The sequence below is a fragment of the Pleurodeles waltl genome, chromosome 1_2 (genome assembly GCF_031143425.1).
Source record: "Pleurodeles waltl isolate 20211129_DDA chromosome 1_2, aPleWal1.hap1.20221129, whole genome shotgun sequence".
In the NCBI taxonomy this organism is placed as follows: domain Eukaryota; kingdom Metazoa; phylum Chordata; class Amphibia; order Caudata; family Salamandridae; genus Pleurodeles; species Pleurodeles waltl.
The window spans coordinates 889,261,190-889,289,070 of NC_090437.1; the positions used below are offsets into that span (position 1 = coordinate 889,261,190).

The window sequence follows — 27,881 nt, forward strand, 5'->3', positions numbered from 1 at the left end:
TCTGCATCTGACCTCTCACCGACAACGTGGGGCCATTTTCGGCATAGTCAAGACTTTTGTTGTTTTTCCAAATGGTCTTGCTTTCGAGGCTGTGTAGATCATGAATTCTTCCCATGAAAATTCTGAGAAGCATGAGCATAAGACTGCTGCTTCTTTATGGCTACCTGAAGGATTTACTAGATGAGGCTATTTACGGAGATTGACTTTATTGCTTCCTCCCTTTAAATAGGCAATGTTTCCATAAATGTTTGCCATTTTTCTGGGAATGCCATGAATCCATGACTCCTAGAGAAAGAACGTCTCCCTTTCACTGGGAAAGACTACCTGTACCTTCACAGTGAAGAATAAGAAGAAGGGGATGGATAGTGCTTCCTTTTTATCATGCTTATAGCCTTAGCAAATATCATACAAAGTGCAGAGAATAGTACCGCAACTCTCAAAGACAAACCTACCTCTAACTCTCCCGGGCATTAAATACTGATGCATGATGCCCGCGCTGGCTGCCCTGTTCGAAATGAAAGAAAACACATGCACACTACAAAGAACTACAGTACGTGCACTAAAGAGAGGCACAAACCAGAAGTATAACATTTGTCCATCAATTCCTTCTTGTGCACCTTAATGGCATGAAGATATAACAGAATGCACCACAATGGTATGACACACAAAAGCATATCTTAACTCTTGATAGTCGACTTCGCACTCGGTTCTCAAGGATCCCCAGCATATATCCCACAAAGTGCACCCCATCTGCAGGGAAGAGCAATGAAGGCAAAATAGGGTCTGACCCTGGCAGGAGCCTTCCATGCGACCTGCAATCCTGGTCTTAGACAGGAAAAACTGGAGGATGCTGGGAATACCAGACTCTTTATAGCAACCAGCACAGAGTGGATTGAGTTTAGCATTTTCAGTATTTCCTGGAGTTTTCCTGTTTTGAAGAGGTGGGGTTTACTGCATAAGCCACGAGAGGAATGAAGGCGAGGGTGTAGGAGGCTGGCCTGGTTTGTAGTGGTACCAAGGGGTACTTACACTCTGCACCAGGTCCAGTTATCCCTTATTAGTGTAGAAGAGGTGTCTAGCAGCTCAAGCTGATAGAAAAGGGTAGCTTAGCAGAGCAGCTTAGGCTGAACTAGGAGACGTGTGAAGCTCCTACTATACCACTGGTGTCATATGCACAATATCATAAGAAAACACAATACACAGATATACTAAAAATAAAGGTACTTTATTTTTTATGACAATATGCCAAAAGTATCTCAGTGAGTACCCTCAGTATGAGGATAGCAAATATACACAAGATATATGTACACAATACCAAAATGATGCAGTAATAGCAATAGAAAGCAATGCAAGCAATGTACAGTCATAATAAATTGCAATGAGAGCACATAGGTATAGGGGCAACACAAACCATATACTCCAAAAGTGGAATGCGAATAACGTATGGACCCCAAACCTATGTGAGCTTGTAGAGGGTCGCTGGGACTGTAAGAAAACAGTGAGGGTTAGAAAAATAGCCCACCCCAAGACCCTGAAAAGTGGGTGCAAAGTGCACCTAAGTTCCCCAGACAGCACAGAAGTCGTGATAGGGGAATTCTGCAAGGAAGACCAACACCAGCAATGCAACAATGATGGATTTCCAGACGAGAGATCCTGTGGAACAAGGGGACCAAGTCCAAGAGTCACACTCAAGTCGTGAGTGGGGAGATGCCCAAGAAATGCCAGCTGAGGGTGCAAAGAAGCTGCCACCGGATGGTAGAAGCTGTGGATTCTGCAAGAACGAAGAGGACTAGGAACTTCCCCTTTGGAGGATGGATGTCGCACGTCGTGAAGAAGCTGGCAGAGGTGTTTCCGTGCAGAAAGACCGCAAACAAGCCTTGCTAGCTGCAAGGGTCGCGGTTAGGGGTTTTGGATGCTGCTGTGGCCCAGGAGCGACCAGGATGTCGCCAATTGCGTGAGGAGACAGAGGGGGCGCCCAGCCAGACAAGGAGCCCACTCAGAAGCAAGCAGCACCAGCAGAAGTGCCGGAACAGGCACTATGAAAAAGAGTGAACTGGAGCTCACCCGAAGTCACAAAGGAAGGTCTCACGACGCCGGAGGACAACTCAGGAGGTCGTGCACTGCAGGTTAGAGTGTCGGGGACCCAGGCTTGGCTGTGCACAAAGGAAATCCTGGAAGAGTGCACAAGAGCCGGAGCAGCTGCAAATCACGCGGTACCCAGCAATGCAGTCTAGCGTGGGGAGGCAAGGACTTACCTCCACCAAACTTGGACTGAAGAGTCACTGGACTGTGGGAGTCACTTGGACAGAGTTGCTGAGTTCCAGGGACCTCGCTCGTCGTGCTGAGAGGGGACCCAGAGGACCGGTGATGCAGTCTTTTGGTGCCTGCGGTTGCAGGGGGAAGATTCCATCGACCCACAGGAGATTTCTTTGGAGCTTCTAGTGCAGAGAGGAGGCAGACTACCCCCACAGCATGCACCACCAGGCTACTCCTCCCCAGCCCTGACACCTTTTTCCAAAGGGAGAGGGTGTAACACCCTCTCTCTCTGAGGAAGTCCTTTGTTCTGCCTTCCTGGGCCAAGCCTGGCTGGATCCCAGGAGGGCAGAAACCTGTCTGAGGGGTTGGCAGCAGCAGCAGCTGCAGTGAAACCCCGGGAAAGTAGTTTGGCAGTACCCGGGTCTGTGCTAGAGACTCGGGGGATCATGGAATTGTCTCCCCAATGCCAGAATGGCATTGGGGTGACAATTCCATGATCTTAGACATGTTACATGGCCATGTTCGGAGTTACCATTGTGACGCTATACATATGTAGTGACATATGTATAGTGCACGCGTGTAATGGTGTCCCCGCACTCACAAAGTCCGGGGAATTTGCCCTGAACAATGTGGGGGCACCTTGGCTAGTGCCAGGGTGCCCACACACTAAGGCGGTCATTCCGACCCTGGCGGTCATGGACCGCCAGGGCCGGGGACCGCGGGAGCACCGCCAACATGCTGGCGGTGCTCCCAAGGGCGGTTTTCCGCTGCCCTGGAGAATCCTCCATGGCGGCGCAGCTTGCTGCGCCGCCATGGGGATTCCGACCCCCATACCGCCATCCTGTTCCTGGCGGTTTTGGCCGCCAGGAACAGGATGGCAGTATGGGGTGTCGTGGGGCCCCTGGGGGCCCCTGCAGTGCCCATGCCAATGGCATGGACACTGCAGGGGCCCCCGTAACAGGGCCCCACCATGATTTTCAGTGTCTGCCATGCAGACACTGAAAATCGCGACGGGTGCAACTGCACCTGTCGCACCCCTTCCATTCCGCCGGCTCCATTCGGAGCCGGCATCCTTGTGGAAGGGTGTTTCCCGCTGGGCTGGCGGGCGGCCTTCTGGCGGTCGCCCGCCAGCCCAGTGGGAAACCCAGAATACCCGCGGCGGTCTTGTGACCGCGCAGCGGTATTCTGGCGGCTCCCGCCGGCCCTGCGGATACCGCGGCCGGCGGGAGTCAGAATGACCCCCTAAGTAACTTAGCACCCAACCTTTACCAAGTAAAAGTTAGACATATAGGTGACTTATAAGTTACTTAAGTGCAGTGGTAAATGGCTGTGAAATAACGTGGACGTTATTTCACTCAGGCTGCAGTGGCAGGCCTGTGTAAGAATTGCCAGAGCTCCCTATGGGCGGCAAAAGAAATGCTGCAGCCCATAGGGATCTCCTGGAACCCCAATACCCTGGGTACCTCAGTACCATATACTAGGGAATTATAAGGGTGTTCCAGTATGCCAATGTAAATTGGTGAAATTGGTCACTAGCCTGTTAGTGACAATTTGGAAAGAAATGAGAGAGCATAACCACTGAGGTTCTGGTTAGCAGAGCCTCAGTGAGACAGTTAGTCATCCCACAGGGAACACATACAGGGCACACTTATGAGCACTGGGGCCCTGGCTGGCAGGGTCCCAGTGACACATACAACTAAAACAACATATATACAGTGAAATATGGGGGTAACATGCCAGGCAAGATGGTACTTTCCTACACAACCCCCCCCCCCCCCCCCCCAAACGAAGGACAATAAGACAAGCCATGACCTGATGAGTCTTCATTGTCTAAGTGGAAATATCTGGAGAGTCCATCTGCATTGGAGTGGGTACTCCCAGGTCTATGTTCCACTGTATAGTCCATTCCCTGTAGAGATATGGACCACCTCAACAATTTAGGGTTTTCACCTTTCATTTGTTTTAGCCAAAGTAGAGGTTTGTGGTCTGTCTGAACAATGAAGTGTGTGCCAAACAGGTATGGCCTCAACTTCTTCAGTGCCCAGACCACAGCAAAGGCCTCCCTCTCTATGGCAGACCAACGCTTTTCTCTAGGGGTCAACCTCCTGCTGATAAAAGAAACAGGTTGATCCTGGCCCTCAGAATTGAGTTGTGATAAGACTGCCCCTACCCATAATTCAGATGCATCAGTTTGGACAATGAATTCTTTTGAGTAACAGGGGCTTTTCAGGACAGGTGCAGAGCACATGGCCTGCTTCAGCTCCTCAAAAGCTTTCTGACAGTTAGCTGTCCACAATACCTTTTTAGGCATTTTTTTAGATGTGAGGTCATTAAGAGGGGCTGCTATGGAGCCATAGTTCTTTATGAACCTCCTGTAATACACAGTGAGGCCTAAGAAGGCTCTCACCTGGGTCTGAGTTGTAGGGGGAACCCAATCTATAATAGTTTGGATTTTCCCTTGAAGTGGTGCAATCTGTTCTCCACCTACCATGTGTCCCAGATAAACCACTTTTCCCTGCCCTATCTGGCACTTTGAAGCCTTGATAGTGAGGCCTGCCTTTTGCAGGGCCTCCAAAACTTTCCACAGGTGGACCAGGTGATCATCCCAGGTGGAGCTAAAGACAGCTATATCATCTAGATATGCTGCACTAAAAGCCTCCAATCCTTGCAGGACTGTAGTCACCAACCTCTGAAAAGTGGCAGGTGCATTTTTCAACCCAAAAGGCATTACTGTAAATTGGTAGTGCCCTCCAATGGTTGAAAATGCAGTTTTTGCTTTAGCATCCTCTGATAACTTGATCTGCCAATACCCTGCAGTCAAATCAAAGGTGCTTAGATACTTGGCAGATGCCAGTGTATCTATTAGCTCATCTGCCCTGGGTATAGGGTGAGCATCAGTTTTAGTTACCTGGTTGAGACCCCTGTAATCTACACAAAATCTCATTTCCTTCTTTCCATCTTTGGAATGAGGCTTTGGTACAAGTACCACAGGAGAGGCCCATGGACTTTCAGAGTGCTCAACCACTCCCAGTTCAAGCATTTTCTGAGCCTCTTGTTTTATGCAGTCCCTGCAGACCCATGGTCAGGCTGCCTATAGATCTTACTTTTGACAGGCAAGCTGTTTCCAGTATCTATAGTGTGCTTACACTAAGAAGTGGTGCCTGGCACAGTAGAAAAGAGTTCAGAAAACTGACCCAGGAGATTTATGCAGTGGTCTTTCTGCTCAGCAGTAAGACAATCTGCCAGAACTACACCTTCCACTAGAGCATCTTGTTCTGTGGAAGAGAAGAGATCAGGCAAAGGGTCACTCTCTTCTTCCTGTCCTTCATCTGTTGCCATGAGCAGGGTGAGATCAGCCCTGTCATAGTAGGGTTTCAGGCGATTGACATGGAGCACCCTAAGGGGACTCCTGGCAGTGCCTAAGTCAGCCAAGTAGGTGACTTCTCCCTTTTTCTCAACAATAATGTGGGGACCACTCCTTTTGTCTTGGAGTGCTCTTGGGGCCACAGGCTCCAAGACCCACACTTTCTGCCCTGGTTGGTACTGAATCAGAACAGCCTTCTGGTCATGCCATTGCTTTTGGAGCTCTTGGCTGGCCTGAAGGTTTTTACTGGCCTTTTTCATGTACTCAGCCATCCTAGATCTTAGGCCAAGTACATAGTCCACTATGTCTTGCTTAGGAGCTTTTAAAGGTTGTTCCCAACCCTCCTTCACAAGTGTTAGAGGACCTCTTACAGGGTGTCCAAATAGGAGTTCAAAGGGGCTGAAGCCCACTCCTTTTTGGGGTACCTCCCTGTAAGCAAAAAGGAGGCAAGGTAACAGGACATCCCATCTCCTGCGGAGTTTTTCAGGGAGTCCCATTATCATTCCTTTGAGAGTTTTATTAAACCTCTCAACCAGTCCATTTGTTTGTGGATGATAGGGTGTGGTGAACTTGTATGTCACACCACATTCCTTCCACATGGCCTTTAAGTAAGCAGCCATGAAATTGCTTCCCCTGTCTGATACCACCTCTTTTGGGAAGCCCACCCTGGAAAAGATTCCCAGGAGGGCCTTTGCCACTGCAGGAGCTGTAGTGGTCCTTAGAGGAATTGCTTCAGGATATCTGGTGGCATGGTCCACTACCACCAAAATAAACCTATTGCCTGAAGCAGTAGGAGGGTCAAGGGGGCCAACTATGTCAACCCCTACCCTTTCAAAGGGGACCCCAACCACAGGTAGTGGAATAAGGGGAGCCTTTGGAGTGCCACCTGTTTTGCCACTGGCTTGACAGGTTTCACAGGACTTACAAAATTCCTTTGTGTCCTCTGACATTCTAGGCCAATGAAACAAGGGGACAAACCTGTCCCAAGTTTTCATTTGCCCTAAATGTCCAGCCAAGGGAATGTCGTGGGCTAGAGTTAGGAGGAACTCTCTGTATTGCTGTGGAATCACCAATCTCCTGGCTGCTCCAGGTTTTGGATCCCTTGCTTCAGTATACAAGAGGTTGTCCTCCCAGTAAACTCTATGTGAGTCACTGACATCCCCATTCTGCTGTTTGACAGCTTGCTGTCTTAGACCCTCTAGTGTGGGACAGGAATGCTGTGCCACACTCAGCTCCTCCCTGGCAGGCCCCCCTCCACCCAAAAGCTCAGCAGTGTCTGCTTCCAGCTCCTCTGGTGAAGGTTCTGCACAGGGTGGAAATTCTTCTTCCTCAGAAGTTGAATCCACTGTAGAGGGAGGGATAGTAGGTAGTGTTTTACCTTTACTAACCCTAGCTTTAGGAGCACTTGGTCCATTGTTCCAGGATCCAAGTCACCCTGTCCTTTTTGCTTTTTGGCCTGAGCCCTCGTCAAAGCAAAAATATGCCCAGGAATGCCCAGCATTGCTGCATGAGCCTCCAACTCCACTTCTGCCCAAGCTGATGTCTCTAAATCGTTCCCTAGTAGACAGTCTACAGGTAAATCTGAGGCAACCACAACTTTCTTTGGACCAGTAACCCCCCCCCCCCCCCAGTTGAGATTTACAACAGCCATGGGGTGGCTAAGAGTGTTGTTATGAGCATCAGTCACTTGGTACTGGTGACCAAGTAGGTGTTGTTCAGGGTGGACCAGTTTCTCTAATACCATGGTAACACTGGCACCTGTGTCCCTGTAGGCCTGAACCTCAACACCATTTATTAGGGGAAGTTGCTTGTACTTATCCATATTAAGGGGACAAGCAACCAAGGTGGCCAAATCAATGGCGCCTTCAGAGACTAACACAGCCTCTGTGGTCTCCCTAACAAGACCAACCCCAACTAAATTACCAAAAGTGAGCCCAGCTACTCCCTTGGATTGGCTATTAGTAGGTTTGCTCCCACCACCACTGCTATTACTAGGGGCACTAGGTGTAGCAGTAGGGGTTGTGGTAGTGGGAGGCTTGGTGCTTTTCTTTGGACAACTGGGATCAGTTGTCCAATGGCCTTTTATTTTACATAAATAGCACCATGGTTTCTTTACTTGATTTGAAGAGGATTTGGGCCCACCACCCCCACCAGAGTGTTTTTGTGGGCCTGATGAAGACTCATTTTTAGATTTGTCCCCACCCTTGTCAGAAGACTTACCATCCTTCTTCTTGCCATCCTTGTCACCCCCTGTATGAACTTTTCTGTTCACTCTTGTTCTGACCCATTTGTCTGCCTTCTTTCCCAATTCTTGGGGAGAGGTCCGATCTGAGTCCACTAGATACTGGTGCAACAAATCAGACACACAATTATTAAGAATATGCTCTCTCAGGATTAAGTTATACAGGCTTTCATAGTCAGAAACTTTACTGCCATGTATCCACCCCTCCAAGGCCTTCACTGAATGGTCAACAAAGTCTACCCAGTCTTGTGAAGACTCCTTTTTGGTTTCTCTGAACTTGATCCTGTACTGTTCAGTGGTTAAGCCATAACCATCTAGGAGTGCATTCTTAAGAACTGTAAAATTATTGGCATCACTTTCCTTTACAGTAAGGAGTCTATCTCTACCCTTTCCACTGAAAGATGCCATAGGATAGCAGCCCACTGCCTTTGAGGGACCCCCTGTACAACACAGGCCCTCTCAAGTGCAGCAACCCACTTGTTAATGTCATCCCCCTCCTTGTAAGGGGGAACTATCTTGTGCAGATTCCTAGAATAATGCTCTTTCACAGGATTACTATCTTTAATACTGCTGCTGCCACTATGGGGTCCAAACCCTAACCTCTGCCTTTCTTTTTCTAAGTCAAATGCTTCCCTGTCTAGATCCAGCTGTTGCTTTTTCAGCTTCAGCCTGGACTCTTCCACTCTCAATCTATTGAGTTCCCTTTCTAACACTCTGTCATCAGGGTGGGTGGGTTGGGCATGCCTAGACACAGAAGAATGGTGTGAATGGACAGAGGGAGACCTGTCCCTAACAGATGGCACCTTAACAACCTGGCCTAAAGGAGTAATTTCTATACTGTGATGAGAACTCACATAAGTACCAGCCCTGCTAGGTGGCCTGCTAAGGGGCAGGTTGGGAAGGTTCCCTTCTAACACTTTTACTGGGGCTACCCCAGAATCAGAGTGTGAACCATCAGCTAATCTCTCACCAGATGTGCCAGCTAAGGTCTTATCATGTTCAATGAGCATATTAACCAGCAATTCTCTAGGGGGATTTTTCCCTACCCCTAAACCTCTATCAATGCAGAGACTCCTTGCACCTTTCCAGCTAAGGTGGTCATAAGCAGTGCTGGTCAGATCCAGAGTTTGACCTGTACCAGACATGATAGAAAAAGGCTTAAGGGACAGAAAAGAAAGAAAAAGTTTCAGAACTTTTTAAGGAACAGAAAAAAACCTTTTTTTAACTTTTAAGAAACTTTTTGAAAGTTTAGAGGTACTTTTCAGCACTTAGCAATAGAGTAAGAGGAGAAAAGCAAAACTTTTGGTTAGGTGTACATACACTGAACTTGTTTTGTATATTTTTCTCTTATGAAAAGTACAAAATGACAAAGTGGTAAGTAGTTGCAAGTACTTATCCCACCGCTGCACAACCAATGCAGGAGGCTGGCCTGGTTTGCAGTGGTACCAAGGGGTACTTACACTCTGCACCAGGTCCAGTTATCCCTTATTAGTGTAGAAGAGGTGTCTAGCAGCTCAGGCTGATAGAAAAGGGTAGCTTAGCAGAGCAGCTTAGGCTGAACTAGGAGACGTGTGAAGCTCCTACTATACCACTGGTGTCACATGCACAATATCATAAGAAAACACAATACACAGATATACTAAAAATAAAGGTACTTTATTTTTTATGACAATATGCCAAAAGTATCTCAGTGAGTACCCTCAGTATGAGGATAGCAAATATACACAAGATATATGTACACAATACCAAAATTATGCAGTAATAGCAATAGAAAGCAATGCAAGCAATGTACAGTCACAATAGATTGCAATAAGAGCACATAGGTATAGGGGCAACACAAACCATATACTCCAAAAGTGGAATGTGAATAACGTATGGACCCCAAACCTATGTGAGCTTGTAGAGGGTCACTGGGACTGTAAGAAAACAGTGAGGGTTAGAAAAATAGCCCACCCCAAGACCCTGAAAAGTGGGTGCAAAGTGCACCTAAGTTCCCCAGAGAGCACAGAAGTCGTGATAGGGGAATTCTGCAAGGAAGACCAACACCAGCAATGCAACAACAATGGATTTCCAGACGAGAGAACCTGTGGAACAAGGGGACCAAGTCCAAGAGTCACACTCAAGTCGTGAGTGGGGAGATGCCCAAGAAATGCCAGCTGAGGGTGCAAAGAAGCTGCCACCGGATGGTAGAAGCTGTGAATTCTGCAAGAACGAAGAGGACTAGGAACTTCCCCTTTGGAGGATGGATGTCCCACGTCGTGAAGAAGCTTGCAGAGGTGTTTCCGTGCAGAAAGACCACAAACAAGCCTTGCTAGCTGCAAGGGTCGCGGTTAGGGTTTTTGGATGCTGCTGTGGCCCAGGAGGGACCAGGATGTTGCCAATTGCGTGAGGAGACAGAGGGGTCGCCCAGCAAGACAAGGAGCCCACTCAGAAGCAAGCAGCACCCGCAGAAGTGCCGGAACAGGCACTACGAAGAAGAGTGAACCGGAGCTCACCCGAAGTCACAAAGGAAGGTCCCACGACGCCGGAGGACAACTCAGGAGGTCGTGCACTGCAGGTTAGAGTGTCGGGACCCAGGCTTGGCTGTGCACAAAGGAAATCCTGGAAGAGTGCACAAGAGCCGGAGCAGCTGCAAATCACGCGGTACCCAGCAATGCAGTCTAGCGTGGGGAGGCAAGGACTTACCTCCACCAAACTTGGACTGAAGAGTCACTGGACTGTGGGAGTCACTTGGACAGAGTTGCTGAGTTCCAGGGACCTCGCTCGTCGTGCTGAGAGGGGACCCAGAGGACCGGTGATGCAGTCTTTTGGTGCATGCGGTTGCAGGGGGAAGATTCCGTCGACCCACGGAGATTTCTTCGGAGCTTCTAGTGCAGAGAGGAGGCAGACTACCCCCACAGCATGCACCACCAGGAAAGCAGTCGAGAAGGCGGCTGGATCAGCGATACAAGGTTGCAGTAGTCGTCTTTGCTACTTTGTTGCGGTTTTGCAGGCGTCCAGAGCAGTAAGCGGTCGATTCTTTGGCAGACGGTGAAGACAGAGATGCAGAGGAACTCTGATGAGCTCTTGCATTCGTTATCTAAAGAATTCCCCAAAGCAGATACCCTAAATAGCCAGAAAAGGAGGTTTGGCTACTTAGGAAGGAGGATAGGCTAGCAACACAGGTAAGAGCCTATCAGAAGGAGTCTCTGATGTCACCTGCTGGCACTGGCCACTCAGAGCAGTCCAGTGTGCCAGCAGCACCTCTGTTTCCAAGATGGCAGAGGTCTGGAGCACACTGGAGGAGCTCTGGGCACCTCCCAGGGGAGGTGCAAGTCAGGGGAGTGGTCACTCCCCTTTCCTTTGTCCAGTTTCGCGCCAGAGCAGGGCTGGGGGATCCCTGAACCGGTGTAGACTGGCTTATGCAGAGATGGGCACCATCTGTGCCCATCAAAGCATTTCCAGAGGCTGGGGGAGGCTACTCCTCCCCAGCCCTGACACATTTTTCCAATGGGAGAGGGTGTAACACCCTCTCTCCGAGGAAGTCCTTTGTTCTGCCTTCCTGGGCCAAGCCTGGCTGGACCCCAGGAGGGCAGAAACCTGTCTGAGGGGTTGGCAGCAGCAGCAGCGAAACCCTGGGAAAGGTAGTTTGGCAGTACCCGGGTCTGTGCTAGAGACTCGGGGGATCATGGAATTGTCTCCCCAATGCCAGAATGGCATTGGGGTGACAATTCCATGATCTTAGACATGTTACATGGCCATGTTCGGAGTTACCATTGTGACGCTATACATATGTAGTGACATATGTATAGTGCACGCGTGTAATGGTGTCCCCGCACTCACAAAGTCCGGGGAATTTGCCCTGAACAATGTGGGGGCACCTTGGCTAGTGCCAGGGTGCCCACACACTAAGTAACTTAGCACCCAACCTTTACCAAGTAAAGGTTAGACATATAGGTGACTTATAAGTTACTTAAGTGCAGTGGTAAATGGCTGTGAAATAACGTGGACGTTATTTCACTCAGGCTGCAGAGGCAGGCCTGTGTAAGAATTGCCAGAGCTCCCTATGGGTGGCAAAATAAATGCTGCAGCCCATAGGGATCTCCTGGAACCCCAATACCCTGGGTACCTCAGTACCATATACTAGGGAATTATAAGGGTGTTCCAGTATGCCAATGTAAATTGGTGAAATTGGTCACTAGCCTGTTAGTGACAATTTGGAAAGAAATGAGAGAGCATAACCACTGAGGTTCTGGTTAGCAGAGCCTCAGTGAGACAGTTAGTCATCACCCAGGGAACACATACAGGGCACACTTATGAGCACTGGGGCCATAGCTGGCAGGGTCCCAGTGACACATACAACTAAAACAACATATATACAGTGAAATATGGGGGTAAAATGCCAGGCAAGATGGTACTTTCCTACAGAGGGGCATGTAGGTAATATTTTCTAGTTACATGCTTCAAATGAATTAATTAATTAATCAGACATATCAGCATGAACTGTGACTATTATAGGGACCAGCGCAGATTGACCATTCATTCCATCAAGCATATCCCAGAGGGGTCGGAGACCTGCAAGGGCAATTTCTGAAGGTAAGTGGCTGCTGCCGCTGACTCTTGCTCCCCAAGGATTGTGACGACAAGCACAGCAGGACAAAAAAACAATAAAGAAAGATGGAGAAAGAGAGTGTTGTGTTCATCAACGGTACTTCATTTGGCAGGTCAACGGCATAAGAGGGCCTAGTAATTAAAAGTCAGGCGCAAATAATAAGAACACCACACACTAGTTACGGTACTCGGGGTTCTGCCTGTTGGCGCCCAGCCAACCGGCACTTTTATTCCTTTACGTGACATCATGACCAAGCCATGCGTCCCTCGTTTCATAGGGTAGTTTCCCCTTTGTGTTCCCAACACACGCCGGTGAAAATACCCCTTCGCAACCTGGTATATTCCAGGTCATAAACATAACATTCCTCCTCAACTTTAAATTGAATTGAAAACAAAAAAAACAAGAGTCATTTAGTGTTGACTTCCAACATAACCTGCAGATGCAAATACTGACATACCACTCAGATCATTTTAGTAATGAATTCCAAGTACTATCAACATATGACTTCAGAGGGTCCAGCTATGAACACACTTAGGGGGTCATTCTGACTTTGGCGGGCGGCGGAGGCTGCCCGCCAAAGTTCCGCCGTCAGAATACCGCTGCGCGGTCAAAAGACCGCCGCGGTAATTCTGAGTTTCCTGCTGGGCTGGCAGGCGACCGCCAGAAGGCCGCCCGCCAGCCCAGCGGGAAACCCCCTTCCATGAGGATGCCGGCTCCGAATGGAGCCGGCGGAGTGGAAGGGGTGCGACGGGTGCAGTTGCACCCGTCGCGATTTTCAGTGTCTGCTTGGCAGACACTGAAAATCTTGGTGGGGCCCTGTTAGGGGGCCCCTGCAGTGCCCATGCCATTGGCATGGGCACTGCAGGGGCCCCACGACACCCGTTACCGCCAGCCAGGTTCTGGCGGTCAAAACCGCCAAAACCAGGCTGGCGGTAAGGGGGTCGGAATCCCCATGGCGGCGCTGCCTGCAGCGCCGCCATGGAGGATTCCCTAGGGCAGCGGGACACCGGCGGGACACCGCCGGTTTTCCGTTTCTGACCGCGGCTGTACCGCCGCGGTCAGAATGCCCCTGAAGCACCGCCAGCCTGTTGGCGGTGCTTCCTCCGTCCCCGCCCCTGGCGGTCCATGACCGCCAGGGTCAGAATGACCCCCTTAGTCATTTAATTTTTTCGGGGCCGAAATGCAGGGTCTCAGATTGTACCTGTCCGCGCCTCCTTGCGGGATGGCCTCCTGGTTCGTGACTTTAGGATACCTGTTGTGATTGCTGTCTCTTCACCTTGGTCAGGCTCTCTGTGCGAGGCAATATCCATTCCTTCACGCTCCTCGCTAGCTGGGGGCGGACAGCTTGGCAGCCATACCTCTCCATGTGATGAGGGCCTCCTGACCACTTCATTCTCTCTCACATGACTCTCAGCCATTTCCTTTCCTTCAGATTCCAGCCGCTCTCCATGGTACAGCTTGAAGCACGAAATGTTCCTGGTTACTGTCTCGTCCTTCCGCTTGACAGTCACTAGAGTTCCTTTCACTCGAGCAACGGTCCACGTGTTTTGCCCAAAAACTGTCTTGAAATTTCCACCTGGATACCTGTTCTTCATCAGTAGATGTCGTGATCCCTGAGGTAACAGCATTTACTGGTTCGGTTTTGATAGTTTGTGCGAGTGCCGATTCCATATGTGCTGCCCTTAATCTGGATAGTTCTTTCGATCTGCCCATGGTCAGCATGCCCGCCATTGCCATGCCAGGGATCTGTAGGATGTGTTCTCTTAGTTTTGTGGAGTGACATCCTTGAATAAATTGCGCTCTTATTTCATCCTCGGGATCCGGTATTGTACATGTGCTGGCGAGTTCCCTTAACCTTGCGTAGTATGTGTCCACAGACTCATCTGGTTGTTGCCTAGCTTGTCGGAGGAGAAAGCGCTCATAATCTGGATTTGCCAGAGGTTCAAAATACCCCGTTATTGCCTTTTTTAGAGTTCGGTATGTGAATGGGGGTCCTTCTTCCGCCACTGTTTTGCTAATTCTATGGAGCATCGCTCCCCCCATGTGAAGAAGCATCGGTCGTTGTCTGTCCGGGTCTAGTGCAATTGCTGCAAAGTAATTTTCTAGACATTCCACCCATGATTTCCATTTTGCTGCTTGAGCTGATGGGGGCCCCTCCATGACAAAAGGCTCTAATATTGGAAATGTGGCCATGGTGTTGTCTTTCTGGATTAACTTGTGCTATTGCTTTATGTCCCAAAGCCTAGTTTGCAGTCTTATGTTGTGCCCGTGGGGCCAAAACATTGTGTATGGGCGTGGCTTGTGCCCTCCTTCTTTTATATGTATTATGTTTTTATTTCCTATGGCTTGTCCGATTTTCCTTTTTTTTTTTTTTTTTTTTTTTTTTGACGTATTCTATTTCTTTCTCCCCTTCTTTTTTTTGGGGGGGGCGGGGCCGCTGCTCTCACTCACCCCTCAGGAGGCTTCCCATCGTTGGCACTGTCTGACAGTGCTCCACCCGATCGCTGAACGGCGTCTGCCTCACCTGGGGCATCGCATTCCAGCCACACGGGCCACTTCCTTCTGGTTCCCGATGAGGAAGGAGCTGCCAGCTGAGCTCCCGGCACCAGTTGAAAAACGGGGGTGTGTCCGCTTCACCTCTGCTCCACGACGCTGGCGATACAAACACCCAACTCCGGCGCTCTCCTTGCCGGCTGGTTCAGCGCTCTTGTGCGGGCTCCGACGGTGGGCCTGTCCAGTCTCTGGAGCGCTCGAGAGTTCGCACACATGCCGCTCGATTCAGAAGTCGATTCTTGCGGTGAGGATCCCCGCGCGATATGGAGTGGCGTTCGGCTCACTCCCTCGTCGCCAGTTTTGTTGTGTTCATCAACAGTACTTCATTTGGCAGGTCAACGGCATAAGAGGGCCTAGTAATTAAAAGTTCGGCGCAAATAATAAGCACACCACACACTAGTTACGGTACTCGGGTTTCTGCCTGTTGGCGCCCAGCCAACCGGCACTTTTATTCCTTTACGTGACGTCATGACCAAACCATGCGTCCCTCGTTTCACAGGGTAGTTTCCCCTGCATGTTCCCAACACATGCCGGTGAAAACACCCCTTCGCAACCTGGTATATTCCAGGTCGTAAACATAACAGAGAGGGCTTGGAAAGAAAGAGCCGGGTTGGGCAGGGGGGGCTGGTTTGAAATTTTTTGTCAGGGCTGGCAGGCTGGCCCTATCTACTAAAGCTCACTCTTTTTTCTCTGGTGAATATTGACAAATTTAGCTTCACCCTGAATTTAAAGAATTCATTAACTAATAGTAGAACATAGTCACTTTGCACTAGAGTTTATCCTCGTTGTCTTACTTCCACCTCAGAACTGGTAATTAAAGTTACTTGGATGTGAAGGCCATATTTACGGTCATTTGTGTTTGCTATTTGGTTGATTGCACCAATTGTCTGGTAATAGATGACGACTGCACCTGGTTTATGGTGAATGTTGGAAATGTTTTCACTACATCTCTCTCTGTGAGTGGGGCGATGGTATTGTTGTTTTGGGGGTACTGCCCTTCCACCTCCTCTGAAACAAGATTGTGATCTTCATTGAAGTTGTGATAAGCTTATATGTCCCACCAGGCACAGATGCATTCCTATCAAATGAGCTAAAAGCCTCCATGGACAAGTGGGAGTTGGGGAAGTTGAAGGACGTGTGTATTTTTTTACTGCAGAGGATAGCAGCAGTGAAAATGATAATACCCGATCTTGCTGTACATATTCCTCCCTTGGTAGGTCCCAGCAAGGAAATAAAATGGCTTTAGCAGTGACAAGTTCAGCTTTTATTGGGAGGTAAGTCACAAATGATTTCAAACAGAATACAAATCCCCTCGAAAATAAAAGAGGGGTTGACAATCTCAGATGGGGAAAAACGTTATCAGACAACCATCTAGGAATGCCAAGCACTATATAAGAAGAGAGTCTGAAAATGAATGTGTATTTACGGGGCCTTTGTAGTTTCACAAAAAGCAGAAAGGTAATATCCCCTTTTCACTAAACCTTTTGCACAGAATCTGTGTACAACTTTTCCTATCCCTTCTGTCCTCGTTCAGATGAATTCCAATTTCATTAGTGCACTTCATGGGTGGTTTTAAAAGATTGGAGGCAGGGGGATGCTGAGTGATTAAAGATATCTATCAGAAAGAGCAGCTCGAATTATTTCATCATTTTAAGCTCAATTTCTTATACTGGAAAACAGCATTCCCTGTAGCTTAAGCAGGATTAATTCCTGTTCCCTTAAGCAGTATTCAAGGGCATTAGAGTGCAACAATGCTCAAATAATAGGATGGACAACTTCTTCTGTAATTCCACCTTGAATTTTGAGGAAGTTTAGAGTCCGTTTAATATCCCGAAAAAAGTTTATTTTTTAAATATCTACAGCAAGTAATTTTTTTCAGAGAAAATTTACTCCATGATCTTGCATATAGTCTTTCTCTTAGATTTTATGACTGGACTGCCTCAATTGTACCAGCCTTTACATTTTCTAAGGTTCTTCAGTCAGCTTCTTAAAGTTTCCCACTTCTGAAATCAACATTTCAACAGGTTAGAGCTTCCAATATCTGGCTTTAATTTTGTGGAATTGATTTCCCATCCATCCGTGATTGACCAGAGAACTTTCCATATTCCACGAATCACTGAAATATGGTTCTTCTTTTCCTGAACTTCTATTGGGTAGCATGAGTTTTGTTTTTCTTTCCCTTATAGTATTGTGAATTCCCCCAAGTGTGTATATGGGTTTTAGCAAGTATCAAATATTGTAAAGTAATACCATATAAATGGAACCTTTAAGATATAAAATGGGGCATAACTACTACTCCGAATGTCAAACTGCGCCGTGGACATACTTACACGTGATGGTGTGCCCGATGATACTAATGCTTTGGGGGAGATGTGATTAGTCGATTGAATGCTCTGGCGGATCTGCAGATACAGGTCCAAATAAAGAAAATTCTGCAGGCAATAGTGCCTAGAAAAATAAATTTAAGATTTGTGAGTAAAGTGATTGAATTGGGATTAGTGGTGGCCAAAAAATGTATTGTCTTAAAATGGATTAAGAAAGTGGGTCCAGTAATCCAGAAGAAGGAAAAGGATATAGTAAAATGGGTAACCACAGAATGTTAGTTCTGCTAAACTGTGAAGCACTGAACTGGAGAAGTAGGGAATGGTGTTGGTCCAGTTGGAACAACAATGTTTGGAAGAGGAGTCACAGGATGACTAATGTACACAGGTATCTGGAGCAAAAGGATTCCTTGGTGGGGACAAATAATGTTGAGTGAAATAGTTACAATAAATATTATTAGTCTAGCAGAAGTACATGTAACATCAGTTCTCCAACAATATTCCCAAAATGTGATTATATCCAGGCGGTACAAATGTAATTACAAATAGTTGACATCATACTCCGGATTAATTCTGTGTTACAGCTGTGGTGTTATATACAGTCTATGTACACATTTATAACAAATCAATATTATTTAGTGTTGCGGGCCACCACCTGTACTTTCAAAATATGGACCTCGAGGATATCTCTCCCAATTCCTCTCCAGGACCATCTCCTCATTTAGTTTTCAACTCTCCTATCTGCTTATGTGTCTGAGGCAATTCTGCTTAATATAAAATGGAAATCAGCTTCTGGCACCTTTTTAATTCCATTATCTTTTGGTTTGCCTTTTATATCTCTGGTTCTTGTGGGATCTCAGGCCAACTCTTTTACACACCTGCAGCCAGGTCTGCATACTTAAGCAAGTGAGGGTTTTTAACCTGATATGTATCACAAAAGTCCTGGTACCCTAGCAGTCACCCATCTTCATATACATCACCCATAGAGTGTGGTTGCCCTCCGTCAGCCCTCTTTTGTATTCATTCTTATTCGCTAAGGTTGGTACATGGCTCTTTAATCAGGTCATCAAATGTTTAAATTGTATATATTTTTTATGTTTGTGTCCTCTGTGGATAGCGACTGCACCTCTGAGGAGTTAGTGAGAAATTATGTTTTGAATGACCCCTACATTTTTGGCATGGGGGTTCCTGAAATGTAGCCCCTGCTTGTAGGCGTACTGCCGGTGCCACCACTCTTCCCGTAGAGCTAAATGAGGCATACCAAAGCATTCCCCCGCACTACATACAGAACCTTTACACTTCTGTTATTGTTTATTGTTTTTTTCTGCAACATTACAATTTGGGAGTGCTTCTGTTTTACATAGGACCTTATTCTCTGTCTCTTAATGGGTCTATTTATCCCTTTAACATTCTATGAGATACCTGTTACGGACATATTCTTAAATTCCACTTGACCTGCTGAGTGATTCATCATCCTTACTTTGAATGTGCTGGTGACAGTGAGATTTCATACTCCCCAAATTCCCTTAACTAACTTCCCTCTTGTGTGGCCCGCCACAACTTGGTCCACACAATGGGCACAACAGATGCCTAAACACCCCCCTCTGGACCCCAACATAACACATTCTACTCTTCCCACTGTTGGGTGGTCTACTCAGGCTCCCTTGTGTAGGGTCACCCGTGGTTATCCCTTTTTTAATCTTTGTTTTTATCAGTTTAAGTACAGGTACATCACATACCTGACAAGAATAATACAAATGAAAATAATCTGTATATACCACATTTTCAGCAAGGCAGCAGTCCAGTACAGTTGTTGATGCCCTACAGTAACTACCCTAAACATTAAAAACTTGTTCCCAGAACCATTTTGCCTCAGTGGCTTGCACACCCCAAACTAGTACTCACCAAGGAGAAGCAAAACAGCAGTTTTATAGATTGCAGTGAAGAAAGGCCCTCATTGTTTCATCCATTTGGATCCCAAATCAGTCCTGCAACCATAATAGTGATGTCCTAATGTCTGTATTAATATACATGACAACAATTCAATTTCCACTCACATAAGTTGGCCTAGAATCAGGTGAGTCAGATAGCACTTAAATCACAGCTGCCCATGCCATTAAATCCTCAGCTAGTTGCTCCTCGCCTGATCGCATCTTCTTCATTTACACCATGTCCTTGAGCCAACCAGCAACAGAAGGCGGGTAACCACTAAGCCATTTAATAGTTATCCTCCAGTTAATCAAAACAAGGTGAAGTGATATGAATTTTTGGGTCAGCCACTTCTTTTTTCTCCGGGACAAGGCCCAGCAAGAACTGTGTCATAGCAAGGAGCACACTCCAACCAGTAGCATTATTTAAGCCATCCACCACCTCCAAGTAGATGTTTTTTTTTTTATAAGCAAATGTTTATTGTTTTTCTGTAGTTACAAGTCACACTGAAAGCTGACACGGAACCCCTGAAAGGGGCTGAGAATGTCACAGTTATGAAGACAGCATCGGACAACCTTACATACCAACGAGGTAATATCATTCTCAACATAGGAGCATCACAGTGAATCCAGACCCACTGCCCGTACCATTTGGTCCAAATGTGTCTATGTGTGGCAGGACCCCCCTGACCTCGTACACTGATTACTCCTGTTGGACACACCAGTCTACACCACGTCTCCATTGTGATATCGTCGGAGGCTTGGAGGCCTTCCACTGAGCTGCAATGTCTTGTTTAGCTATCATCAGCGCCGTCCCCAGCAGTTCCCGATCTGCACGTGCCCCACAGCACCCTCAAGTACTCCCAGTAGGATCAATAGCGGGAAAGGTTCAATCTCAAGGCCTAGAACTTCGGAGAGCTCAGCTATCACTGTTTCTTAATGTCGTGTGAGGCTCATTGAAGTCCGGGTCAAATGAAAGAAATCAGAAGGACTATGTGAGCAGCAAGAGCATACAGGGTTTGCCAGCAGACCAGCCTTATATAGCCTGCCAGGTGAAAAGTATGCAATATGTAAATAGTATGTTTGTACCAAGCGGAGCTTCGATGATATGGTAATCATTTGGGGGGCCATTAGGGCGTCCTGCCAGTCCATATCGTCTAGGGGTTGAGCCAACCCTCCCATCACATTATTATATATATTTTTTTTGTGTTGCAATTTTTATTGGTTAAGAACGTCAATACAAGTATATCGTTACACAGCAGTAGTAAACCAGAGTAAGCAAAGGCAAGAAATCGTAGACTCCCCACATTGTTAACCATAGAACATAAAACCTATAGAGTTCAACTCAAGGCAATTCGGATGGACAAAAAGTATAGTCGCACACAACAGTATGTGTGAGCGATGACATAGCAGGCGTGGGGAAAAGATGGCTAAGGTAAAAGTAGGGATGAATAATAAAACCAAAATAACAATGAGATCAACACAGTAGAGGGGGTGGGGGAGGGAGGGAAAAAGAAGGGTTTGTCGCTAGAAGGCACAGCAGCCATAGGACTCCACAATGGTGAAGGCTCTGCAAAACTTACGCAAGTGTAAAGCGTCCCATGTCGGAGCCCACCAAGTAAGATATTTACAAGGGCGAAGGGAAGCAGCAATCTGACTCTCAGCGCCCCCAAAGAGAAATCTACAGAGGCCTTTGAGGGAAGGGGTGATGTATCTCCAGCTTGTGCCAAGGTTGAGGGAAGTGGGAAGAAAAAGAAAAAGAAAAAAGGGGGGGACTAGAGACGAGCGGGAGGAACAGGAAAGGAGGGGAGGACAGGGGGGAGAAGGGGAAGGGGGGGCTGGTGTCGTAGAAACAGAGGAGGGTAGGGTATAATATGGGGGGGAAGAGTGAGGGCAAGGGAGGAGAGGTGTGAAGGGTAAGGAGGTCAGGTGAGCAATGACAGCAGCCCCAGGATGGGGGAGAGGGGAAAAAAGGGGAAGAAAAGAAAAAGGGTTGGGTGCAAAAGAGGGAAAAAGAAAACAAGAAGATCGAAATGGGGGGGGAGAAGGGAGTGGGATGTACGGAGGGTTATCTGGGGATCAGAGATGACGACGGCGTGTCTGGGATGTTAGAGAGAAAGGGAGCCCACACCTGGGTAAAGATGGCGGCCTGGTCTTGAAGATTATTGATGATTCTTTTGTGTTGAGCTATGGTAGTCATCGCCACCATCCATTCTTCAGGCGTGGGGGAGGTGGCCGATCTCCAATGCCATAGGATACATGTTTTTGCCGTTGCTAGGGCTGTATGTAATAGTCTTTTTTGCAGGCGTGTTTGAGCCGGGAGGGAGTTCATATCATGTAGCATGATAAGAGATAAGAGCAGGGGATAGGGTGGTTGGGAGCGACATGTATTCCGTCAGGGTGTGTTCTACAGCTGCCCACATTGGTCGTACCGATGGACAGCCGCTGAGGACATGAAGCAGATCACAGTGTGTTTCTGTGCAACGCCAACATGTTGAGTGTGGGAGGAGGCCGGTCTTGTGCAGTTTCGCTGGGGTCAAGTACCAATTGTGAAGAACCTTAAAGAGACAGAATTTTAAGCGGGCTTCACGCGTGCCCCTGTCTAGCGCATCCACTGTGTCCGCCCAGTCCTCCACGTCAAAAACCTGCTGAAGGCGGGTTTGCCATTGGTGGCACAAGGTGTCCAGTGTAGGGTATGAGTATAGGTGGCCTTTGATGACCTTGTAAAGACCAGCCATTACTCCTTTGTGTTTCCCACATGCCTTCAGGTAAGCTACTATGGGTGAGGGCTGCAGCCCCCGTCGGATAGTGTCAGTGTGTTGACGCATACAATGCTGGAGTTGCTGATATCTACATTCTTGTTTGGGATGAAGGCTGAATTCCTCCCGTAGCTTGGCAAAGGGTTTAAGTTTACCATCCTCTGACACTTGTACGAGACGGTCTATTCCAGCTTCCCTCCATTCTGGCCAGTGAAAAGCCTTCCCACCTATGCGTAGACTTTCATTATACCATAAGGGGGCCTCGGTGTGGAGGAAGGGGTATATCCCCAGAAGACGATGGGCCCTCTGCCATGCAGAACGCGTCGCCTTCAGTATCGGAATCAAGTCACTAGAGGATGCGGGGGTCATGCAATAAAACCCATCAAGGCCTCCAGTATGGGAGAGTAGCGCCATCTCCGCTGAGACCCACAGTGGCGGTGCCACGTAACCCGGCAGGGTCGCAGCTAGTGGGGACAGGTGGAGAGCTAGGGCGTAATGCTCTACAGAGGGGAGCCCCATTCAACTGTGGGATCTGCGCGTTATTAACTTGGCTGGTGCCAATCATGGGCGTATAGAGCCCCCACAAAGGATCTGATTGCCACGTCAGTCGATCTCAACATGGTGAGAGGCGTTTGAAGGGGTAGAAGACCCAGAACATAGGTGAATCGTGGCACTGTGACAATCCGGACTGCCTGCAACCTGCCCCACATGGAAAGGCCCAGTTGGGTTCATTTGTCGAAATCCAGACGCATACGTGCAATGAGAGTGTCAGGATTATCTGCCACCAAACGTTCTAAGCCTCGATTGACGAGGACTCCCAGGTATTTGAGGTGCTTCGGGGTCCAATGGAACGGGAAGCCCAAGAATGCTGCTTTCGTTGTCACTCGCAAAAGTGGGAGGGCTTCGCTTTTGTCCCAATTCACCCGATAGCCGGAGAGGGGTGCAAAGCCATCTTTAATCCCCATCAGGGCTGGTAAGGATCGTTCAAGGTCGGTTAGTGTCAGCAGGACATCGTCAACGTACAGATAGAGCTTGGAAGTGCCCCTCGGCAGAGCGAGACCCGCTATCAGCGGGGAGACGCGAATGGCAGCCGCCAGCGGCTCCATTGCTAGGAGGAACAAAAGGGGGGATAGTGGACAACCCTGCCGGGTTCCTCTGCGGGTGGGGAAGGGATCTGAAAGAAAACCCCTGCAGTTGACCCGCACCGTGGGGTGCTCATACAGCAATCGGACTTTGAAGAAATTCAGTTTGGGCGACCAATTTATATCCAAAGTTGCAAACAGATACAGCCATTTTATGCGATCAAATGCCTTTTCCTCATCTAAGGACAATGCTAGTGCAGCCTCCGGCATGGCCTGGGCCCTACGGAGAGTATGGCAGAGGGTACAGAGATGATTTCGTGAGGTTCGGCCCGGTACGAACCCCACCTGCATCTGGTGCATAAGAGACAGTATGACTTTACGCAGGTGGGTCGCCAGAACATTGGCCATAATCTTGATGCCTCCGTTCAGGAGAGATATGGGTCGGTAGCTGCCACAGAGCAACAGATCTCGGTCTGGTTTGGGTATAACCGCGATGATGGCGGTATTGGAAATCACACCTAATGAGTTCTCCCTACACGCCTCGGTTAGCGCTTCATGAAGGACATCTAGTGCTTCTTCCCCTGCGCATTTATAAAATTCCGCGGGGAATCCGTCCTCCCCAGGAGGCTTGTGATAGGGGAGTTCGGAAACAGCCTGTAGAAGCTCCTGCCGGGTGACCTCCACTTCTAGCAGGCCGCGGCCCTCCTCGGAAAGCGAGGGAAGGACAATGTGGTCGAGAAAAGCCTCTATCTGGGCAGGAGAGGACTGCGACTCTGGCGTGTAGAGGTGGCAGTAAAAGGTCGCACATTCGTCGACTATTTCTTGAGGATGCATGAGGATCTCCCCCGTACCTGCCCTGATGGCCGGTATAGCCAGGGTTGCTGCCCTTTGGTGGAGCTGAGCTGCCAACAAGCATCCAGCCTTCTCCCCTTGCTCATAATGTCGCCCCCATAGGTGCTGCAGCGCATATTCGGCCTGAGAAGTAAAGAGTTCTTTCAAAGCCATTTGGGCTCTCTCAAGTTGCCTATGGATGGAGCGGGAGGGGTGATCTGTATATTGGCGCGCCAAGTTCTTGATGTCAGTTTCTAGGATCAATTTTCGCGCTTTCCTGTCCATATTTGCCAGCGCGGCATCACGCATCATGTGGCCTTGTATTGTCACCTTCACCGCCACCCACGTAACCCTATTGGATGACACTGAGCCGACATTTTCTTGGATGTAAGTAGATGCATGCTCCTGTAACTGCGCCTTCCCCTGAGGGGTTCGGTAGCGATGGAGAGCGAATCGCCATGGTTTGCACCCAGGGGACATCAGGCCCAACTGGATAACCAAAAGGATCGAGGAGTGGTCCGACAGCCCTCCGTTTAATATGCGAGTGTCCTGTGCGAGTGCCATGATAAAGTGTGAGATAAGAAAATAGTCCAGTCAAGACTGAGTACCGTGGACTGCGGATAAAAAGGTGTATTCCCTATCTGCCGGATGTGTCAGCCTCCAGAGGTCTACTAGACCGTTATCTTGCATAACATCAGATTGTAAGGCCCTGTCTCTTATTAGTGATATCCAAAAGTCCAGTTCTATCAAGTATCGCATCTTGGGCTAGGTTCCAGTCTCCCCCACTAATGTGTTGGGTAGCCCCTATCCCCGTCAAGAGGCGATTGATGCAGAGAAAGAATTGTCTCTTCGAGCCAGTTGGGGCGTACACAGAGCCTACACAAATTGAAGAGCCCCCTAGTTTCAGTTTAGCAAACATGTACCGTCCCTCCGGGTCGGTCCATGATTTAATGACAGTATGAGGTAGACTTTTCCGTAGTAAGATCGCAACGCTGCATTTTCATGACACACTGCCTTCAGCATCTAGGGGGGGGGGGAGGGCTGCAACTGGACAACACTGTCCCCACCCAGTCCTGCTGTAGTTTATGAGATTCAATGCTGTTCAGATGGGTCTCCTGAAGGAGAGCGATATCAGCCCGCTTAGTATTGAGGTATGAGAGTATTTTCTTCCTTTTGATGAAATGGGTGGGGCCGTGGACGTTCCAATAGACAACCCTCAGTGGGCGGGGGAGAAAGGCGAGTGTCCAGCCATGAAGGAGGGCTAGAGGAAGCGGCTAGGGTGGGTGGTATGCAGGAAATGGAGGAGCAGATTGGGGGGGGGGGGAGTTAAGGCCTGTGTAATAAAAGGCCGGGGGAGTGACGGGTGGGGGGGAGGTGCGAGGCGGTGTTAGGCGAGAAGGTGGTGCAGAGTCCAAGGGGTTGCAGCCGTCGAGAAGAGAGGGGGAAGGGGAAGATTAGTATGTAGTAGTTCGGAAGGTAGGAATAGAGAGGGAGGTAGAAAGGAAAGGAAAAGGGGTCGAGGTGGAGGTGGAGAAGGGATTGAAGTTAAGGAAGAAACCAGGAAGGAAGGGAACAAGAGGGAGGGAGACAGAGAGTAAGTGAAGGGAAGGAGAAAGAGAAGGAGAAGGGGAGGAGAAGAGAAGACGCAGAACAGGGGAGGGGGAGAGGAAAAACAAGACAAAATGAAGCTTATATTACAGCAATAACAAAGCTAGTCCAAGAGTAGGGGGGGAGGGGAGAAATGTGGGGGGAAGAAGGGAAAGGAAGAGAGGAAGAAAAGGTTGGAGCAAAACAAGAGCCCCAAAGGTCCTAAACTGTAATCTGCGGGTCTGTGCCTGAACCCTAATAGCCCTTACGCCTGCCCAGCTGGACAGCAGCCAGGGGAGGGGGGGAGCGCGGCGCAGAACCATTCCCGCCTGTTAGCGTGGACGTCCCAAGGCCTAGGGAGCAGAGTCTCTCTACACAATAGCTTCCGGCAAGAGTCAGCACCGCTAAATGCCACGGGAGGGTTAGCGTGTCTGAGAGCGCCACGGCGAGCCCAGCAGGCCCCCCAGTGGCAGGGGGGGAGAAGGAGGGAAGGAGCACTGAGGGGCCACTATAGCAAGGATGCTGCCCCATATACCCCAGGGGGGAGGTGGAAAAAAGGGGAGGAAGGGAGAGGGCGGAGCGGAGCAGAGCGCGGGAGCAGAGAGGGGGCAAGGGAGAAGTACATAGCGTGACCAAATAAACATAGCTACATCGGCCCACATCCCGTAATCACTCAAGGTATATGTATGTATCAAACAATCAAACGAAAAGCCCATTGTTAATGCAAGATAGGCTAACAGATTAACTAGCAAACCTACAGAACGAGGGGTTACCAATACCACAGAGGGCACAAGGTCTAGAGTACCAACTGTCCAGACTGGGGATGGGCAACCCTATAAACTTGTTTGGTGTATCTATGAGGCCCACCAAAGAACGTTGTGGCACTATTACAAATACACAACCAACATTATACAGCAAAGTGAATCGATACTCATCCGGCCATCAGAGCAGCGAAGTGTCTGTTGGTCAAGATCCAGGAGTGTCAGGAGCCTCCATCCCCATACTGTTCCAAGGTCCAGCAGAAACAACAAGATCAAGACGTGTCCCCAGGGGGTTTCAGAGGGGAGCAAGACTTGTGTCTGTACGCCACTTGAGTGTGGAGTGCCACCGCATGTAGCGCCTGCCCTCTGTCATCATGGCTGTTCAGGAGTCGCTCTAAGTCTCGCCCTCTGGGGTAGGGGGCTGCTGGGTGGCGCTCCGATCCCGACCCTCCTGGGGCGGGACTTTAAGTCTGTGCATTCTGGTCCGTTGCAGGTGAATCTCGAGGTGGAGACGGGGCAGAGGTGTCCATAGGTAGCAGGCTATCCAGGAAAGATCACAGGTCCTCCGGGTCGCAGAAGTCTTGGGACACACCGTTTTTCATGGCCCACATTCTCGACGGTTCGAACAGGCCATATTTCTCCTCCATCTTACGTAGCCTGGGACGGATGGCCAAGAATGCCCTCCTACGCTCACTGGTTTCCTTGGAAAAGTCAGCTGATATCCGGATCTCCTGGCCATCCATTTGACAGGGCTCATGCGTGCGTGCTCTTTGTATGAGCTGTCGGGCTTGCGTATGACGGAGGAGGCAGGCTATGATCGGCCGGGGACGAACGTTCGTGTTGAGCCTCTTGGGCCTCTTGGGACCGAGCCTATGAGCCGTTTGGAACTCCAGGGGAGAGTCAAAGGTTATGCCCGTGAGTTTGGGCAGCGTCTCCTGTAAGAACGAGTGCATATCCTCACCCTTGATCGCTTTGGGGAACCCTAGGACACGAACCTTGTCCCTCCGGCTCCTGTCTTCTAAGTCGTTCAGCTTGCTTCGAAGGCACAGGAGTTCCTGGTCTTGATCCCGGGAGGTGGCAGCTTGGGCTTCCACCATGGTCACCCTTTGTTCCAGCCCCAGCACGCGGGACTGGAAACCGGCGATGTCCAGACGGATGGATTTTGTTTCTGCCATCAATGAGGCCATGGTATTGTCCATCCTTTCCAACCTGCGACCCACCGCCGATATCTCCTGGAGGATACGATCCATGGTGGGCTCCTGAGCTGTGTCCGACGTGGTATGGGTCTGGGCAGGCCGTTGGACCACCGGGGAGGGGGATGATGTCTTTGAGTGAAGTAAGGCCAAAGAGAAGAGCAGCTGCCTCGCTGGTTTGCCTCAGTTCTTGGCTGACGACCTGCCGCCTGGCATCTCTGGCCTCGCCAATGAGTCTAAATGCGATGTCGGAAGAAGCCAGGGACACAAACAGTCTTCCTTCGCGAGTAAAGGAGGTCGAAGTCTACGTACCAGGATGATGAAGGGGGGAAGAAATGAAGGGTCTCCACCCGTTGAGCCAGGTACCTGGTATTTGTCACACAACAGGTGGAGCTTGTGGCATAGTCCGTTCC

The 27,881-nt window shown here is 49.0% G+C and overlaps 1 protein-coding gene across 1 annotated transcript in view; it reads left to right on the forward strand.

Moving 5' to 3' along the window:
- The window catches only part of CFAP96 (cilia and flagella associated protein 96), a 195,437-nt gene that overhangs the window by 31,810 nt on the left and 135,746 nt on the right, over positions 1 to 27,881 (forward strand). The gene's annotated exons all lie outside the window — the stretch shown is intronic.